The 14,564-nt window shown below is 44.4% G+C and overlaps 1 long non-coding RNA gene across 1 annotated transcript in view; it reads right to left on the reverse strand.

Moving 5' to 3' along the window:
• Positions 1-3,399: 3,399 nt before the first annotated feature.
• Positions 3,400-14,564, reverse strand: part of LOC125148032 (uncharacterized) — an 87,130-nt gene continuing 75,965 nt past the window's right edge. The window contains exon 5 of the long non-coding RNA XR_007145391.1: positions 3,400-3,714. This is a non-coding gene — a long non-coding RNA (uncharacterized LOC125148032). The remainder of the gene's footprint in view (positions 3,715-14,564) is intronic.

Consider the following 14,564-nt stretch of genomic DNA (forward strand, 5'->3'; position numbering starts at 1 on the left):
TTTAGTTGTTCCGAATAAAAAGCTAGAAGAAGAAGTAGAAGAAGAAGAAGTAGTCCTTGGAACCACACCCCTCCCCTCCACCCACCATCCGCCACCGTGAACGTCTAATAAGTCAACTAATCTCAACAACTCCATCTCCAGAAGATGTAGTAACTCCGTCCCCTTCCCCCCATCTCCACTGCTACATGCCTGGTCTATACCCTCATGATCTCTGGCCTTGGTGGTTGTGACCGCTGCCTAGATGCTCCCTGTCGCCCTCCTCATGGCAGTCAGAGTGGTTTTAATACTTTTTATTACTTTTTTAACGTTTTATTGATTTTTGAGAGAGAGAGAGAGAGAGAGAGACAGAGCACAAGATGGGGAGGGGCAGAGAGAGGAGACAGAATCCGAAGCAGGCTCCAGGCTCTGAGAGCACAAAGCACAGAGCCCCAGCACAGAGCCTGCCGCGGGGCTTGAACTCGTGAACCACGAGATCGTGACCTGAGTCGAAGCCGGACGCTTAACCGACTGAGCCACCCAGGCGCCCCCAGAGTGATTTTTAAAAACCTGTACATATCATTTCACTCCTCTGTCTGAAATCTTACACATCCTTCACTGTAGTAAAATAAAATTCAAATTCCTTACCTCGGGCTACGAGACTACGACTTGACCAGACTTTTACCTAACTTTCTGACTTGATCTTCATCCTTGGCGGCTGTTTTCCAGCCACTCTTGCCTTCTTTTGTTTCCTGAACCCGCTCAGTTAGTTCTGGCCTTTGTATACCCGGTGTTCCTTTCTCTAGACAGTTCCCCCACCCCCACCCCCATCTTCTCAAGGCCATCTCTTTATCATTGAGATCTCCGCTTCATTACCATTCCTCAAAGAGGACTTCTGCAAGCCCCCAGTGTAAAGGGGCCCCCACAAGTCAGCCTCTACCCTCTTTTAACCCTCAAGATGATTCTCTTTATACTTATTTTTCCTTGTGGCTATCTCCCGCCCCGTGCGCAAAATGTGAACCCCGTGAGAAAAGGAATTCTGTCTACGCAGGTTTTTACTTTATCCCTAGCAGCTGGAATAGTGTTTGGTAACTACGGGGCACTTGCTAGATATTTGGTGAATGAGCAAAGTTTTCTTCTGCTGGGGTGGGTTTCCATCTAAGAATCGGGCACAGCTTGGTAATCTTTATTTCCAACTCATACATCCGGACAGACTGTTTCTCCCTGGCCACACATCGGACAGGTCTGCACATCCCCTTCTCACTAGGGGGCCTCACAGGGAGAGAGAGAACGGGTGCACTGGCCCAGGTCCAAAAGCCCAACTCAAAAGATGCAAAACTCCTGCCCTTGGACGTATAAACTGGCAGCAGCATCTTCCCACTTCTTAGAACAGTTTGCATTAAAAAAAAAATTTTTTTTTTAACGTTTTATTTATTTTTGAGACAGAGAGAGACAGAGCATGAACGGGGCAGGGGCAGAGAGAGAGGGAGACACAGAATCGGAAGCAGGTTCCAGGCTCTGAGCCATCAGGCCAGAGCCTGACGCGGGGCTCGAACTCACGGACCGCGAGATCGTGACCTGAACTGAAGTCGGACGCTTAACCGACTGAGCCACCCAGGCGCCCCTAGAACAGTTTACATTTATATGTAGGTGTTCTATGGACTAAGACTAATGTCCGTCTCATTAGTTCTCTGCTATTTCCATACAACAGAGAGGGAAGAGGAGTTACCCCATTTCCGCTGAGAAACTTAGCAAATGCTACTGAAATCATTTTAGGAAAAAACAAGTGGTCAGGGGCGCTCGGCTGGCTCGGTCGGTAGAGCACGCGACTCTTGATCTTGGGGTCGATGGGTTCCAGCCCCACCGGTGGGTGTAGAGGTTACTAAAAATTAAAATCTTAAAAACCAACAAACACATGGCCAGTGCTATTTGAAATACGGAAAATCAAAACCAAGAGCCATATGATCTCGTAAGCTAACTAAAGGACACACAACTTCGGGCTCTGAGGCATAAGCACAGTTAACAGAGAAGGCGATGGTCTAGAAAGTAGACTGTCAACAGAGGCTATTTTTACCTTTTAGGCAATGCCTTCCATGAGTGAGCGTTTTGGTTATTTTGACGTTGAAATAGCTCCCTGCTGTCTTTAGCGTATTAGGGATTTACTAGTTTTCTGATTATGAAGGTAGTGCGCACTTGGAAAACACTGGTGCGGCGTGATTTGGCCGGGTCAGGACAGAGTGGAGGGAAGCGCGCGCAGACCAGCCTGGGTGTAGGGCCACACTGCCCCCTGGAGGTCTGCTGTGTGCACTGAGAGTGCCCGGCCGCCGCCACCTGCTGGACCCTGAGTGTGTCTGGTGATTCCAGCAGGGGTGAGGGGTCCTGTGGCAGGGCACTTGCCCCGGGCCCACAGCAGGCTTCACTCAAAGGCAGACCTGCCTGGTAGCCTTGGGCTTCTCCTGGAGGCCGAAACAGGGGACAGTCACCAGCTCCTGACAGAAAACACCGTGGGTGAGGCTGCAGTCTGCGGTGGCAGCGAGACAGCAGTCAGAAGGAGCAGTCGTGGATGCGTCCTTCCCACCCCTGCCTCGCCTCCCTGTGCCTGTGGACAATGCCAGGACGGGTGCCACCAGGAGCCATCAGAGAAGAGGCGGGAGCTCTCCGGGTGGCCAAGGTGAAAGAGAACACCAGAGGGTGTGGTTCTGAAGAAGCTTCAAGAAGCACAGCACGATGGGCAACACAGGGGCAGGGAGCAGAGCCTCGCGCATCAGGCAGACCAGCTTCAGAGATCCGTGGAGCTGTTCTGACTCTGCGGCTCTGCTCTTACAAGAGAAAACTGGCAAGGGCTTCTCTGGACACGACTGGATGCGTACAGTCAGCAGCGGGGTGGGGCCTCTGAGCACTGGGGTTCCAGTGATTGCAAATTCGTGTGTCAACGCGATGTTTTTACTCACGGCTTGGCGACATCAGGAACCACACGGTTTACGCAGAAAAGAGGAAAGACAAGCCTGCCGACTTAAGTAGGCCTAACAGCAACACGACCACTTTCTACCAGTATGATGTACTTCCTTCCAACTTCTTCCTATTTTTATGCTGTGCATACAATTTCGTTTCCTACTGTCTCATTCATAACAAAAGCTCTTTGCCTTCATGCTTTTGAAAAAACAGGTCGATCATCTCTTGTACGGTTAACACCACATGACCCAGACATCCTACTCCTAGGGAAATAAACAGTGACGGGCGCACAAAATCCTGCACACGAGTGTGTATGGCGGCCCCTTGCATCACCAAACACTGGCAACAACCCAGATGCCCCGCGGTGGGTACATGGCCAAACCAGCATACGGCAGAATACCACTCAGCAACGAAAAAGAAAAGAGCTATGGACACGCACGAGGGTGTTGGTGAACCCCAAAGACATGGTAAGCAAAAGAAACCAGTCCCCAAAGATCAACGCATGACTGATGATTCCATTTCTTTGAAATGTTCCTGAAAAGACAAAACTGTAAGCACGGAGAACAGCTTCAGAGCGTGGAGTCCCGGCTGCCAGGACTTTGGGGGTGAGGGCAGGACGCACGACACAGGAATGGCAAAGGCAGTGTTTGGGGAGGGTGGAACTGTTTCTTACCTTGATCTTGTTGGTGGGTACACCAATCTGTATAGATGCCAGAATTCACAGGACTGTGTACACAAAAAGCCAATTTTATCGTGTGCCGATTTTAACAGAACAGGCTGAAATGCCTATAAAACACAATTTAAAATAACTTTTTAGGGGCGCCTGGGTGGCTCAGTCGGTTAAACAGCCGACTTCGGCTCAGGTCATGATCTCATGGTCTGTGAGTTCGAGCCCCGCGTCAGGCTCTGTGCCGACAGCTCGGAGCCTGGAGCCTGTTTCAGATTCTGTGTCTCCCTCTCTCTGACCCTCCCCTGTTCATGCTCTGTCTCTCCCTGTCTCAAAAATAAATAAAAAAAAAAAACGTTAAAAAAATAACTTTTTAATAAACATTCCAGCAGGGGGCTTGTGTTATTATTTAGGCACCTCTTCCCCTGCTGTGGGATTGTTCCTATTTCTGGACAGACAAAGCTGTAGTGAAAACTTTAGGGGCGTACATCTTTGTTCAGATTTGGGATTTTTTTCATCAGCATGGACCGGAAGTGGAATTACTGAGATGATGGGTACGAATATTGTTGGAACCCCTGATATCGCCGACAAATTGCTTTCCACTCAGGGTTATGTCAGTTGCCCACCCCGCCCTCCACTGGTCGTGGCTGAGATTCACTGGTTTGGACATTCTTAAGTATGGGAAATTAGAAGATTTATTCAGGGTTGTTTGGAGAATCCTTGTAGGGAGGAAAGAGGCGTAAGAGAAGCCGAGGTGTGTGAACGTCTAGACCAGAAGAGAAACTCGACCTTCAGACCTGAAGATTATGTGCTTCATCTTTTTGTGCTATTCTGACAATGCCAACTTTTCTCCTCACCTTCCTTTGCCCCCGTTACTTTCAGGATTGATGTCCATTTTTTCATTTCTTCTTCTCCCTCCCTTTTAGCCCTAATGCAAGGGCAAAGTTAGGTTTGCTAGTGAGAAGGCTATTTTTTTTAAATTTTTTTTTTAACGTTTATTTTTGAGACAGAGAGAGACAGAGCATGAACGGGGGAGGGGCAGAGAGAGAGGGAGACACAGAATCAGAAGCAGGCTCCAGGCTCTGAGCCGTCAGCCCAGAACCCGACGCGGGACTCGAACCCATGGACCGCGAGATCGTGACCTGAGCTGAAGTCAGACGCCCAACCGACCGAGCCACCCAGGCGCCCCGTGGGAAGGCTATTTTATGTCACCTAGTAATCTTTTTTAAAACACCGATCGTACGAGAGGCACTGTTCCAGCCATTGTGAGACGTGGCAACGAGCGAAAAGAACAGTGTCTGCGAGCACGGGACCCGCTATACAACAGGGAGAGGTGGAGATAATATTACTTCCCTGCTCAGCACCACCTTTCTCTCTTCTGTGTTGCTGATGATGACACGGAAAATGATGACACCAACAGATACCGCTGAGCCTTTTGGAGACAGCGCGATCGCTCTAAGTTGCCTTCATCGATATCACAAAAGATGAGAAATCGTGCCTGTGAAATGTGAAATGTGGCAGGCTGTGCCTGCTGGGGCAGGTGAATCCACCTCAGTGCATTCCAGGTAGGGGAATGGCATGTGCAGAGGTGGGGAGTACAGGGGTGTGACCCTTTCCCTCCCTCCCACGTGCTTGTATGATAACAAACAGCATTTGAAAACCTCCTCTCTGGAGGTAAAGAGAAGCTGATTCAATGGCCCCCATTTGCGGACATCGGCTCGCTGGCGGAAGTGGGAAGGCCTGTTCCCCAAAGCAGCAAGCCCCCACACGGATAGAGACATCAGGTATAAGAAATTGGAAAACTCGGGAAAGGAAACATCTGTTCTGCATGCTTAAGCACCAAGGCACTCTCAAGTTATGAATTTCCGCTCCATGCTCTAGGTGCTGAGAATGAGTCTGCAAGGTTCGTAGCCACTGAAAGAGGTGCATCATCTCTCTCCAACTTTTACAGTGATTATTTTGGAATGCTTTCGATAGGAAATTGAAAAGGGATCGGAGGAAAGGAACGGTGACTGGCAGAGCTGAAGAGGAATTGATGAAAGAGTCAATACAGCTAAGAAATGTTGGGAAATGAACTGTAATGACAGACTGAAAAATGCCTTCGGCTAATGTAACCAACTCAACAAAGCCATTATACTGTATATATCGCACTCACTTTGCCACAAATCTATGTAGACTGAAAGGTACATGATGAAATGCAAGAACCTCCTGCATTTAGGGTCTGAACAAATGCGTAGATGTTTGAGAAAATAAAATGTGGATATTCTATTATTGTATTTTTTAGAACAGAATGCTTTCCCCCCCCCCCGTAATAAACACCTTTTTCTTTCTCTATGTCCTCAGTTTCCCCCATAAGGTATCAGCCATGTATTGCTTTCTAACGTACTATTGGTTTTCAAGTTTACTCTTGACCTTATAATATACAGCAAAAACTCACGAGTCCTATCAGGTGGCCAAGTGTGATATTTCTAAGGCCAATTTTGGGCACAGATCACCGTTTTTCTTATCATGATGCTGTATATTATTTATACAAGAATACATCTTACATATTTCAAAGCCGCTTTCCAAATATTACTTCATTGAACTTAACCAGAGCTTGGAGATGGGTTATGCAAATATTTTTTACCCTCATTTTGTAAAGGGGGAAATTGAGAGTCTGAGAGTGACTTTCCCCAGGTCACACAGGGAACGAGGACAAGACACTATGTTTTCTTTTTTTTAATGTTTATTTATTTTTGAGACAGAGAGAGACAGAGCATGAACAGGGGAGGGTCAGAGAGAGGGAGACACAGAATATGAAGCAGGCTCCAGGCTCTGAGCTGTCAGCACAGAGCCCGATGCGGGGCTAGAACTCACGGACCGCAAGATCATGACCTGAGCCGAAGTCGGCCGCCTAACCGACTGAGCCACCCAGGTGCCCCAAGACACTATGTTTTCTAACTCCTGTTACTCTGCTTTTTCTAGTCTACTATCTGCTCCATGCTTGAGTATAACCAGGACACTCCATTTCCTGGGAAACTCTCAGGGAAATTATCCCTGCTCCCAAACCCTTTGCCCTTGTCTAATTTCTGCTTAAGTTCATATCCTCTCCCATTTGCCTTTCTGGGAAGACATGTATCTGCAGCGTGGAAAAGACTGGAGATGCCAGCATGGAAGACAGAAAGTTCAAAGGGACATCTAGTAGTGGCCCAGAGCATTGCCCTGGATTACCTGAGGACACCAGCAACTACGTGGGCATAAGCATTTGGCTTAAGAACCACAATGTAGGTAGTGACCTTGGAGACCTCCACATAGCAATCTAAAACAGTGAAAGTCATGGCCAAGGTCCAAAGTAGATGGGACTAACCATGAGGACAGTGGTCAGAGGGGAGTTTGGGCCAGCAGTGGCCCAGGGTGAGCCACATCAGCAAGGTTGGAGGTGTAGCAAAGTGGCCACTGGGACAATGGTCAAGAGGGATAGTGATGTCCACATCCCATTGGAAGGGGGTGGGAGAGCAGGCGTGTTGCCTTCTGTGGTGTTATCTATCATTGCACACAGGGGCATAATCATTTCTTCTAACCCTGGGCTGCTGGGTCTCCTCCTTGACTCTTCTTGGGATTCTGAGATAAGATCGGAGGCATGTGAGGGACAGGAAGAAACACAAAGGAAAACAAATAGGCAGAGATTACACTAAAAGCATCTTCAGTGAGAAATTGCAAAGGTGAACAAATACATTCCTCCCCACTCTCTTTGATGTAACTTTAAAATAACCATCATTACCAAAGACCATTCTGGGGGAATGTTGAGGGAGAAGTCAAGTCACCACCCCAGCGCTGAGTCTACACTTACAAATACCCCCTCGGAGACACTGGGTGTGTGTTTGTTAAGGGGCTGTGGTCTGGTGTTAGGTAGCTGGGTGCCAATGACCTAGTGAACTTTGGTTCAAATTGTTGAGATGACCTGAGGTTGCTCCCCAAGTCAGTAAGACCTGGACGGTGATTCTCAGATGCCCGAGAATCACCTGAGGATTCGGATTCAGTGGGTTTGGAGTGGAGCCCAAGAGTCTGATTTTCTAACAAGCTCAGGTGATGCCTATGATCCTGGTTCACAGACCACTCAACACAGCACCTCGGCACCACGACGTGCAACCAAGTCGGAGAATCCCATTAGGGGCCAAGAACTTAAAAAGGGAAAGCTGTATTTTAATAATTAAAAATAAAAAAAAAACATTGATTGAGTTTATACTGTCCATGCCCAAGGCACTTGGCGATAGGAATTATGAAATATTCAGAAAAAGCATATTCCTCTCACTTTTGTTACAAAGTGTATTTGTATACCATGCTACAAAGTGCAAAACTTGAAAGTGGCTAAAATTTTCCCCATAGAAAGTATTGTAATTAGGGATCGTGCTCCAAGATGAAGGGAAAAAGACAAGATGTAATAGTATTAGACAGTAAAGTCATAGGTGATGTCTTATGCAATGGGAATAAAGTATGCCATATATACTAAATTTTTTTTAAATTTTTTTTCAACGTTTATTTATTTTTGGGACAGAGAGAGACAGAGCATGAACGGGGGAGGGGCAGAGAGAGAGGGAGACACAGAATCGGAAGCAGGCTCCAGGCTCTGAGCCGTCAGCCCAGAGCCCGACGCGGGGCTCGAACTCACGGACCGCGAGATCGTGACCTGGCTGAAGTCGGACGCTTAACCGACTGCGCCACCCAGGCGCCCCATAAAATTTAAAAAGCATTACTTTGCACAAAAACTAACAAGAATCGTATTAAATGAAAAATATTTCTTTAATCAGTTGGCTTCTCTGATTTGCAGCTGGTCCCCCAGGTCCAGGTCCTCGCTCTCATTCAGAGGACCTCTCACCCACAGGGCACACTTGAATAGGAAATGCTACCCCTTCCTCAAGACGCTTTATGTCCACCTGGCTGAAATTTGTCACATGTATTGATTTTGTTAGAACAAGATACTGTACTGCCATCTGCTAGAAAACTGTAGCAAGAAAATCAGAAAATCACAAATGTACGATGGGGATGGCATTTCCTTAGATGTGACAGTCTTTGCAGTAGACAGTATGTGCGACCATAGACATGAGTCTCCCATCTGAAAAGATATTTGTGGAATGAATAAGTGAATATGTCCCACTGATCCTGGTTGGACTTTGAGGCTGTAATCTGCCAGTACCCTCATCTGCCACTAGCTAGGAAGCTCAAAATTTTGCAGAGTGATAAGAGACAGGTAAGGGGAAGGCCTAAATTAATGCTTCTTGAACTTTAATGGGGACATCATTTAATGATCAGCAAGATGGCAGATTAGGAGATCCCAGCCCTGGTCTCCCTACAAAAACAATGATTTATGAACTATCCACCAAGAAAATAGTTCTGAGAGACCTCTGGAGTACACATAAAAAGCAGCAGCAACTCAATGGAGCACAAAAACAGAGGATGGCTACATAGGAAAGTGTAGGAAGCATCTTACCTATGTTACCCCATTCCCCCAGCCCAGTACCTCTCAGCACCAAGAGGAGTACCCTTGGTCACAACTTCCTGCAGGGGAAAAGTTAAGCAAGTGGACCCCAGCAGCCTTTGCCATGGAAGATAACAGCAATGCTCACCACGGCTGTGGACACTTACAACTTTTGCCACTGAGGACCCCCACTCTTTGCTGATGTTGACCTCAGCTGACAGAGCTTCTTGGGGTCGACACCACTGTGCTCCCTGAAGCAGAGCTGCCACACCCTACCTAGCAGGCATCCTCACACCCATGCAAAGGTGAAGAAGTTTTTCCCCCACTGAAACCAGTCCAGAAAATCTGGAAGAGGTGACTGTTCCTTCAAATGTGCAGACATCAATGCGAGGCTGTAGTTCCTTCTAAGGAACACAAAAATAATCAAGGAAATAAAAACCAAAAGGAAAACACTAAATCTCCAGTAGCCAACCCCAAAGAAATAGATATCTACAAACAATTCAAAATAGTTGTTTTAAAGAAGTTCAGCAAGCCACAAGAAAACACAGAAAATTCAAAAAAATCAGAAAAACAATACATGAACAAAACGAGAAGTTCAAAAGAGATAGAAATCACAAAATAGTACCAAATAGAAATTCTGGATATGAAGAATACAGTGAATAAAATGAAAAATACAGCAGAAAACTTCAACAACAGATTCAATGAAGGAGGAGAAAGAATCTATAAACTCAAAGACAGATAATTTGAAGTTACCCAGTAAGAGGAGGAAAAAGAAAAAAAAAAAAAAGAAAAAAAAAGAAAAAAAAAGAAAAAAAATAGTAAGAGTGAGAAAAGCCTATCAGATTTACAAGACACCATCAAATGAATAAATATATATATCTTTTATGGCAGTCCCAGGAGAAGAGGGAGAGAGAAAGGGGCAAAAAAGTCATTTAAAGAAAATGGCTGGGGGCGCCTGGGTGGCTCAGTCGGTTAGGCGGCCGACTTCAGCTCAGGTCATGATCTCGCGGTCCGTGAGTTCAAGCCCCGCGTTGGGCTCTGTGCTGACAGCTCAGAGCCCGGAGCCTGTTTCAGATTCTGTGTCTCCCTCTCTCTCTCTGACCCTCCCCCATTCATGCTCTGTCTCTCTCTGTCTCAAAAATAAATAAAGGTTAAAAAAAAAAAAAAGAAAAGAAAATGGCTGAAATTTTTTCAAATTTTGGGAGGGATATGGATTCTAAGACCAAGAATCACATGCTCTACTGACTAACCAGCTAGGCAACACTTTGGAAATGGATTCCAGATTCATGAACTTCAAATGATTCTAAACAGGATCATTATAAAAAGACTACACCATGATACTGTATATCCAAAATGTCAAGATACGACAAAGAGAGAATTCTGAAAACAGCAAGAGAAAAAAGACTCATCACATATAAAAGCATCCTCACCCCACTGCATTACGACTGAGTGGACTTCTCAGCAGACACCTTGCAGGCCAGAAGAGAGTAGGACCATATATTCAAAGCACTGAAAGAAAAAAATTGCCAACCAAGAATACTATACCAGGAGAATTTTCCATTAAAATTGAAGGAGAGGTAGCATCTTTCCAGACAAAAACTGCTATTATATTTGTTTTACAAGAAATGCTTAAGGGAATTCTTCCACTTGAAGCAAAAAACATGCTAAACAGCAATACAAAAGCATATAAAAGCATGAATCTAATTGGTAAAGGTACATATATAGACAAATGAAGAATAATGAAACACAGTAATGGTTATAATAAATTATTTTAACTAATATAAAGATTAAAAAATAAAAATGTGTTAATGTATACACAGTATAAAAAGAAGTAAAGGCTGACTCCAAGGACATAAAGATGGGGAAGGGGGATTGAAAATGTAGCGTTTTTGTATGCAATCAAAATTAATGTTTAAGCAAACTAAAATAGATGGTTATAACCAAAAGATATTTTATGCAATCTTCAAACTAATTACAAAGAAAAAAACCTATGATAGATACACAAAAGATTTTCAAATCACTACAAAAATTCATTAGAAGACAAAGGAAGACAGCAAGAGAGGAGCAAAGAGACAAAGCAAATGCAAAATAGAAAAAAAAATTAACAAAATGGCAAAAGTCCTCACACATCAATAATTACTTTAAGAGTGCCTGAGTGGCTGAGCCAGTTGAGCCTGATTCTTGACTTTGGCTCAGGTTATCATCTCATGTCATGAACTCAAGCCCTGCATCAGGCTCTGGGCTGGCATCTTGGAGCCTGCTTGGGATTCTGTCCCTCTCTCTGTTCCTCTCCCACTTGCTTGCACGCACATGCTTTCTCTCCTCAAAATAAATAAACATTTAAAAAATTACTTTAGGGGCGCCTGGGTGGCTCAGTCAGTTAAGTGTCCGACTTCGGCTCAGATCATGATCTCGCAGTCCATGAGTTCAAGCCCCACGTTGGGCTCTGTGCTGACAGTGCAGAACCTGGAGCCTGTTTCAGATTCTGTGTCTCCCTCTCTCTGTGACCCTCCCCCATTCATGCACTGTCTCTCTCTGTCTCAAAAATAAATAAACATTAAAAAAATTACTTTAAATGTAAATGGATTAAAGTCCCAAATCAAAAGGGATACAGCAGCTTAATGAATTAAAACCCAAGAACCATTGTGAAAATGTCTACAAGATACTCACTCTAGATTTAAAGACACACATTGGTTGAAAGCCAAGGGATGGAAAAAGATACTTCATGCAAATGGAAACCAAAAGAAAGCAGAGGTGGCTATACTGAGACAAAATAAACTTTAAGTCAAAAACTGTCTCTAGAGACAAATAAAGTCATTATGTAATGATAAAAGTCCAATGCAAAAGAAAAATGCAATAACAAATATATGCACACCCAACATCAGAGCACCTAAATATATAAAGCAAACAATGACAGATCTGAAGGGAAATTGACACTAATATAACGCTAGTAGATGATTTCAGTACACCATTTTCAACAATGGATAGACCATTCAGATAGACAATTTAAAAAGTAACAGGTGATTTGAACAACACTATATACCAAATGGACCTAATAGAAACAGAATGTTCCACCCAACAACAGAAGAACACATATTCTGCCCAAGCACACATGGAGCATTCTCCAGGATAGATCACATGTTAAGTCACAGCACAAGTCTTAAAAATTTAAGATGAAAATTATCCCAAATATCTTTTATTTTAAAAAAAAATTTTTTAAATGTTCATTTATTTTTGACAGAGAGAGAGAGACAGAGTATGCGTGGGGGAGGGGCAGAGAGAGAGGGAGACACAGAATCTGAAGCAGGCTCCAGGCTCTGAGCTGTCACCACAGAGCCCAATGCAGGGCCTGAACTCACAGACAGTGAGATCATGACCCAAGCTGAAGTCGGACGCCCAACCGACTGAGCCACCCAGGTACCCCCCAAAATATTTTTTCTGACTATAATGGAATAACTAGAAATGAATGGCAGCCAAAAAAAAAAAAAGGAAAATTCACAAATATGTGGAAACTAAACAACACACTCTTGAACAACCTTTGGATCAAAGAGGATATCAAAAGTTAATTTAAAAGATATCTTGAGACAAACAAAAATGAAAGCACAACAAAACAAAACTTATGAGATACAGCAAAACTAGTACAAAAATGGAAGTTTATAATAATAAGCACCTACATTAAAAAAGAAGAAAGGTTACTAAATGAACAACCTAAGTTTATACCTCAAGAAGAACAACAAATAAGCCCAAGTTAGCAGATAGAATGAAATAATAAATACTAGACAGAAATAAATTAGAGAATTGAAAAACAATAGGAAAAAAAATCAACAAAACTAAGAGTTGGTCTTTTAAACAAAATAGACAAACCCTTAGCTAGACTAAGAAAAAAAAAACGAGAAAAGAGACTCAGATAAAATCACAAATGAAAGGTGAGACATAACAATGGATGCCTCAGAAATAAAAAGGATCATAAAGGACTATTATGAACAATTATACACCACTAAATTGGATAATGTGAAAGGAATGGACAAATTCCCAGAAACATACAACCTACGGAAACTGAACCAAGAAGAAATAGTAGGGAAGAGTTAAGATGGCAGAGTAGTAAGGGGACCCTGGTCTTATCTCATCCCTGGAACACAGCTAGATCAACATCAAACCACTTTGAACACCTGGAAATCAATCTGAGGATTAACAGAACAATCTGCATAATTTAAGGGAAAGAACATGGCCGGTATGGGGTATGGAGAGGTGAATTGTGGGAGAGAAGAGCCAAGGTGCTGAGGAGGGGAGGGAGCCCTTTCCACAGAACAGAGAAAGAGAGAGGCACAGAGTGAGCAGTGCATGGAGTTCAAGCAGGAATAACACTTTCCCTGAAAGTAGCTAGAGGGAAAAAGAGAAAGAGTGAAAACACATGCAAGGTTCTGCGCAAGAAAATTGTTCCCCAAAACCATTTGACAGGGCAAAAAAGAAGGTTCTACTACTGTCAGTTTGTTACAAAAGGCACAGCACAGTCTGAAGTTTCAGAGCTCAGTACCTGGAGGTGCTCTGGTGAGGAAGCAAAGTGGAACCCTGAAGCCAGCAGCGCAGTCTGAAGATCCCCTGGGTCACAAGGGGAGAAGAGGTTCTCCTGCTTGGAGTGCCTTTGATAGAGATGATACAGCCTCGCCAAGGACAAAAGACCCGGTGGACACCATCAAGCCACTATGTTCACCCATATAGAAACAAAGATGCTGGCTGAGGGCAGCAAACCCTGACACTGGCCATGTGTTGTGATTTACCATAAACTCAGTGCTGGGTTGGCAACCATTTTCTGGGAGAAGCCAGTACCAGCCACAGCAAGGCAAAACCCTCCCCCAGAGGATGAGCATGGGTCCAAGCCATTGGGGCCTCTGTAGTGTGGGGTTTTGAAACATGGCCAATCCTGAGATAAAATTCAGGAGGGAAGCACCACCTGGTAAGGGATAGCTCAGACACAGACAGGAGGAAGGTAGGGAGCTGACAGAAGCTGGGGACACAAGAGGGGTGATTGATCATGTGTCTGTGAGAGCATGAACTTCCTGCTCCAGAGACTAGAGACTGGGGTGAAGCCATTTTCACCATTAGCCCACAAGCACAGATCACCCTCAGTTAGCTAAATAGTGCCATCAAGTGGAGAACAGAGCTGTTACATAATGCCCACCCCCTGCACCCTCTAGGCACATCTCTACTAGGGCAATCTGCCTGAGAATCAGAGCAGCAGGCCCCTCTCCCAAAAGACCAGCACAAATCCCTTCCACAAGCTTAGTCTAATGACCATAGACTGCTGCAAAGTTTCAGCTGTTGGGAAAACTGGATCTGGCTTCCTTTGTGTTTTTTTGTTTCTTTTGCTTCTAATTTTGTTTTTGGTTTTTTTCTTGGATATAGAAAGAGCAAAATTTTTAATCTTGTTTTATTTCATTTCACTTCATTTTAAATTTTTTCTCTTTTTTTCTTCTTTTTTTTCTATAAAGCTTCTCTTAACAAGCAGACCAAAAC

The sequence above is a fragment of the Prionailurus viverrinus genome, chromosome D2 (assembly GCF_022837055.1).
Source record: "Prionailurus viverrinus isolate Anna chromosome D2, UM_Priviv_1.0, whole genome shotgun sequence".
Lineage (NCBI taxonomy): Eukaryota > Metazoa > Chordata > Mammalia > Carnivora > Felidae > Prionailurus > Prionailurus viverrinus.